Source organism: Bombus huntii, chromosome 6 (assembly GCF_024542735.1).
Source record: "Bombus huntii isolate Logan2020A chromosome 6, iyBomHunt1.1, whole genome shotgun sequence".
In the NCBI taxonomy this organism is placed as follows: Eukaryota; Metazoa; Arthropoda; class Insecta; order Hymenoptera; family Apidae; genus Bombus; species Bombus huntii.
In genome coordinates, this window is record NC_066243.1 from 7,625,453 (window position 1) to 7,631,452 (window position 6,000).

The window sequence follows — 6,000 nt, forward strand, 5'->3', positions numbered from 1 at the left end:
TCTAGTTTCTGGAAATATGTATACTGAAGTATATTTACACTTTCAGTATACCAATAATTCCTATTGAATACAGATGACTTCCAATTAGTATCCTTTTATAGTACTGCGAACGTTTTTCTATTCTACTCGCTCTTAGTATGCCTTTTCGTGGAAGAGATAAACGTTGTCTGCACTGATGTCAGCTTCTAGACGATTTTTGGCAAAATCGCAAAATTTCCCCCTAGATCTTCCGACCGTGCAGACTATTAACACTGTCGCTCACTTAACGTCAGAGCACGTAAATGGCTTCAATTTAAAATTATTATAGGTAATTTAGATATAGATACGTTCACTCATCTATGACTAAGCAACATTCTCATCGCATTGTTTAACGCAACATTAATGTTTTCCTAATCACACGTTGATCGAGTGCTACTGGTACAGTGACAACAAGACACTTATTCATTGAAGAAATTAATAGGATTCGTTGATATTCATTTTTATACAATGATATCGAGAAACTTTTTGTAAAAATCTTCAAATAATTATCTACGAAGCATGAAATTTATTTTCATTTTTCTTTAATTTCCTTAATGTGGTCTCTCATGTATTCAATATTTTCTGCTTCTGTTATTTTCATCCTTACCGAATAATAATAATAAAATCTTTCTAAACTCGTCTTCAATACTAAATTCTAACGTACTTTTTTATGAACTCTACAATGGCTTATGAAAGTATTTGAACGCTTATTATAGAGAAATTTATCAGTATATTAATTTGTAGGTATTATATAAAATTTTTTGAAATCTTTTTCATTAACACTGTAATGAGATATCGCTATGCTAGTAAAATTTGAAATCAATCTGAGTATATGTATAAAAGTTACGAGTTTCAGACGTTTATTCCAAACATGCGTTTAGAAAGAAATTAGCATGATACGAATAGTCTAATAATGCTGAAACTTATTAGTATAGTGGTATTAACTGTTTAAATAACTTTGTGATTTTTAAGAAATGTACACTACTGGTAAAATATTAAAACACTAAGTATTAAAACACTTGATATTTATGTATTAAGTACAAATTGGTTCAGATAGCATCACTTTCGTTAATCGATCTAAGTTCACTTTTTCAGAGAGTCTAAGTACCTCAAAATTATTATACATTACGTTTATTGCCTGTTATGTTATAGACCTAGCGTAAAATTTCGTTCCTAATTCTTCAAAATTCTACTTCCAACATCTAGCGTAATTGAAAATTTCCCTTGTCAGTCTTCTTGACAAGTTAATAAACAAAAAGTAATCACTTATTCGGAAATTATTAAAATATAATTGTTTGCATTTACTTAGATTAATATACCGAAAGAAGTTTCGTTACGCAAAATAAAAGCATGCAATCATATTTCTATAGGGGTCTCCTTCGACAATCAATAATATTGTTAATATTTCAAGGATCTCAACGAAGACACGATTTATCAATAAATATTGACAGTACTGTATTGACAATATGTATTGATCGTCTGAGGACAACCTAACGCTTCAAAGCACAAAGATGTTAAGATATGGCATGATAATACCCAGTGTTTAATTCCACTTAACTACTTTTCCTATTTAAAAAAGGATATACAATTTAATTTATCAGGATGCTTACTAAAATTTAAAGACGATTAAGAAATAAATAAAATTTATAACGATTGAAATATCATCATATATTGGCAATAAAAATTGTACGTATAGAAATATTGTTCTGCACTAATACTCTTTGCTAATGCTAACTAGATTAAAAATAATCAAATGAGAATAACAATAACCGAATTTCACAAATGACTCGGTTCAGTTGCTTGAATTGTTTATCCTGTGCCTCGTAAACTGCTAAAGCTATTCCGCCCATTTATAGTCTATATAAATAGCGTATGTCTATGACTAGAATTCTTTTAGTTTTATGGTTAAACGAAAATTTAATAAAGTGCGTGCTTTTCGCCTACGATATATACTCGCTATGACCTTTTTCGTTCAAACGTTTCCAGTTTTGAAATTTCCGAGAAAATCGCTGCTTATAAAATTGTACTGCAATTTTCATTAGACAGCATCATTAATCGTTGTCCAGTCATTTTGCTCGCTGTGTAGTCGGATACGTCGTAAACTTCGTTCTTGCGTAAAATCAGTACGGTATAGCAAAGAAAACAGGATAAAGGAGGGGAAGGATGAAAACGAGAGACGTCCGGCACCGCGGCGCCTATCCACGACGCGAACGACGCCATCGTCTAGCTCAGTTTTGAATTTAGCAATTACTATAAGATCTAGCACAGAACTTCCTTTATTTTCGTCATCGCAGTTTACGAATCGATCTATTCAAATATTTCTCTGATTTTCTATTCTTGCAAATCATCTTGTCTTAACAAATTATTTTCAAATACATAATCCTGTGTAGGCATGTTAATCGATTTCCTTTCGTATCATTTATTCGTTACCTTTGAATACTAACCACGAAATTTATGGCAATAGTTAAATAGTTAAATATAAATAAATATAAATAAATATAAATATTGTACAAATAATAAATAATACGCATTCGACAAAGGATTAAATATAAGTCCATACAGTGATAAGATATAATTATATACAATTACTCACGTTAATCACTTCGAACACAGCACTGTCCCTGTATTTCTTGCTTTGCGTACAAGAGGGAATAATTTAACCGCTTTGAGGCGTATTTTTTCCGATCATGAATGCAGTAATATAACGTGTACCGTAGTATATTCGATGGTTAAAAAAATTAAGTTAAGCGTATCTTTGAAATTGAGATATATAGTCTCATCAGTTCTTCACAGTGGAGTCATATGTCCCAACAAGCCTTAGTGGGAATAGGAAAAATTGTATTATATATGTACATAAATATAAAGCTGTAAATGTATATATATATATATATTACATATATATATGTATATATATTGTATTACATTATATATATATTATATATATATATATTACATTATATATATTATATTACATTAGTTACATATATTATTACATAGTTACATTATATATATATATATATATATATATATATATATATATATATATATACATATATAAGGTTATGTTAATAACGTGAGACTATCGACATGAATTTCCTTTTTTCTATTTCGCTCATTTATGCATTGCTCTCACTATTGTGGACCTCTTGCATGTCATATATCTGTGACGTGAATAAAGATAAGCAACTGAATTCAGGAGCATATATCCCAGTTGACATACTGAAGGTTATCTCGGGACATGTTGTCCCAATAGTCTCGAAAAGGTAAAATATTGTGCTACTTATTCTAAGAGAATACGAATCGTTCATTGTAACGCGAAGATACGTAAACAATTGCTTCATAAGAATAGCATTCAATCCTATCATTTATCACTTACCTTTTTATCAAATAATTGTCTTGTTTTCATATCCTGCTGATATTCAGACACTTGTTTATGCTGTGCAGTGAAGCAATTTTCAGAAATAGATTGAACTACAAAATAGATTTATTTTGTTTAATTAATACCAAGTAGAGAGAGAGAGAGAGAGAGAGAGGGAGAGAGAATAGAAATTAACCCCCATACTTTTATAATACACCAAGAGAATTAACATTTTAAAGGAGTAAATGCAAATTATAGAAATTATAGAATATTAAATTTTGGAAAAGTTAATACAAAAGCTTCTCTTCTCGTCGTTGAAATTATGACCGGTATATCATTTACGTTCTTTAGTATTTATGTAATCCTATAAACAGGAACGCGAGTTATTAGACCAAACAAAGAACAAAGAAAATCTCGAGAAATATGTAAATATAGTACGCTCTAATTCATCTTACGTATAGAAGTTATCCTTCATAAATACGTGCGTATGTCAAACATCTGGCAATGTTGGTTCAGGTGAAAAATTTGAATTATTCGCTTGCATAACTTTTAAAGCATAAAAAAATAGCAAAATTATATTCGAACTGAAAAGTGTTAAAAAATAATCCTTTCTTAATAGCGTAATAGTACAATGTATTTTATGTTTGTTTAAAAAGAGTGTTTTCATTAATATTTAAATTCAATTCTTCTAAATAAATTGTAAAAGCTTTTTATAATATACTTTAATATTTTTCTAGATAGTCTGCATCGCAAGTTACGAAAACTTTGTTTTCTGACTATAAGAAATTGCATAGAATTACGATTTATGACGAAGAATGCAGTTTAAAAATATTTCGCGAATAAAAAGTAATATTTAAAATTACATTAATCCATCAATGATATTTGACTGATTATCACAGTATATATTCATTTTACTTATCAATTGTACAATACTTCAGTTATATCAATTTGGACTGTGGTATAGTGCCCGGACTGCAAAATATTCCCCTAGAATGACACTTTTTGAGGATTTCTGAGGTCGCTGAAGCCAAAAATGAGGATCGTTTTTCGCGGAAATAACGCGTAAAAAATTGCAATCGATCTATTAATGTGTAACGTCCTTATGGATTTTGATGGTACTTTTTTCAAAATTTGATTCTCTTAATCCGCTGAAGGGTTACTATGAATACGTTTGAATCGTTAGTATTGGATTAGGTTTGGCTTATCTTTTTTTATTTCCGCTCTCCGTGTCGTGAGGTCACGACCAAACAGAAAGCGGTAAGCGGTGAGCAGCAAAATTGGCATTTGGAACATTGACATTGGCTGTGCCAACCCTTGTTTTTCCACTTACCGCTTATCGCTCTGTATATCCACTCTGTATGTCCAATAACCTTTGTCGATGTTCGTAACGACGAATGTTTCGTAAAAAATGTTCATATGAACGAATTGTTAAAACCGTTAATTTCTATAAAAAACGACACTCATTTTCAGCTTTAGCGACCTAAAACACTACCGGAAAAATACATTCAGAATAAGAATTTTACAGCCCGTATACTATATTAAATCCTCAATTTGTATTAATTATACCGAATTTTCTAGAGAATAATTCCTAATTCTTGCAATTTTGAACTCTGATATTAATCATACGTCATTCTTTAAATTATCATTACGGCGAACCCATGAAATTTTATCGGAGAACATGAACGATAAGCTTGTATTTTCTTATTTATTTAGCAGCTCTGTGAGACCAAACTTTTACGTCTGATCTTTCCTGTGAATTTCCCAAATCCTTGTATGCAGGCAATGATGATTGCGAATACAGTAGGTACACATAAAATGAGGTAGCTCTCGGTAATGCTGCTGGCTCTGTATTGTAATAATTATAATAATTAGCAACTATAATAATAATGAGGTATATGTGTTGAAATTTGCATAAGAGGAAATAAAAAATAATTATACAGGATAAGCATGCTGAAAACATTCCAAACTGTAAAAATATGAGATTATTTGTTACTGAGAAGATCAATTGTAAAAAATTTTGATGATAGTCATTTGTTTTATTGAACATTATTTTTTAATACGTTATAAATAATAGCTCTTAATTGACGATATTAATTCTTAACGCGAGAAAATATTGTACATTTCTAAAAACGGGAAGAAAGTATTAAGCGTGGTCCTTGGGACATACCAAACGAAGAAAACTGTTTTTTTCTGAAAAATATTGTAGTATGGTGGATGAAAGATCTAAGAGATATCGGGCGAACTATAAACAATGTCGCCAGAAAGCCGAAGTGCCGACACTTCGTCCACAGTCCACAGTCCACATTCCACAGTCCACAGTCCACAGTCCACAGTGCATAAACGTAGCGATTTACTGCATATTAGTTGCATAATAGTAACATCATTAAACCACAACATACGTAAGTCACATTCAAGATAAACAGTATTGAAACAGCAGAATGTAATGAATTTTGGGTGATTAATAAACGAGGTTCAGCGCTATAAAAGGTTAGATTTAACATCTTCTGCTTCGTCCCCGAATTTTCTTTCCAAAATATTCTTTCCATACCTCCTTATACGTATTATAAATATTTTTATGTCATAAATATTTGTATATTATTCTATATAAAATAGCGAAGAAGAGA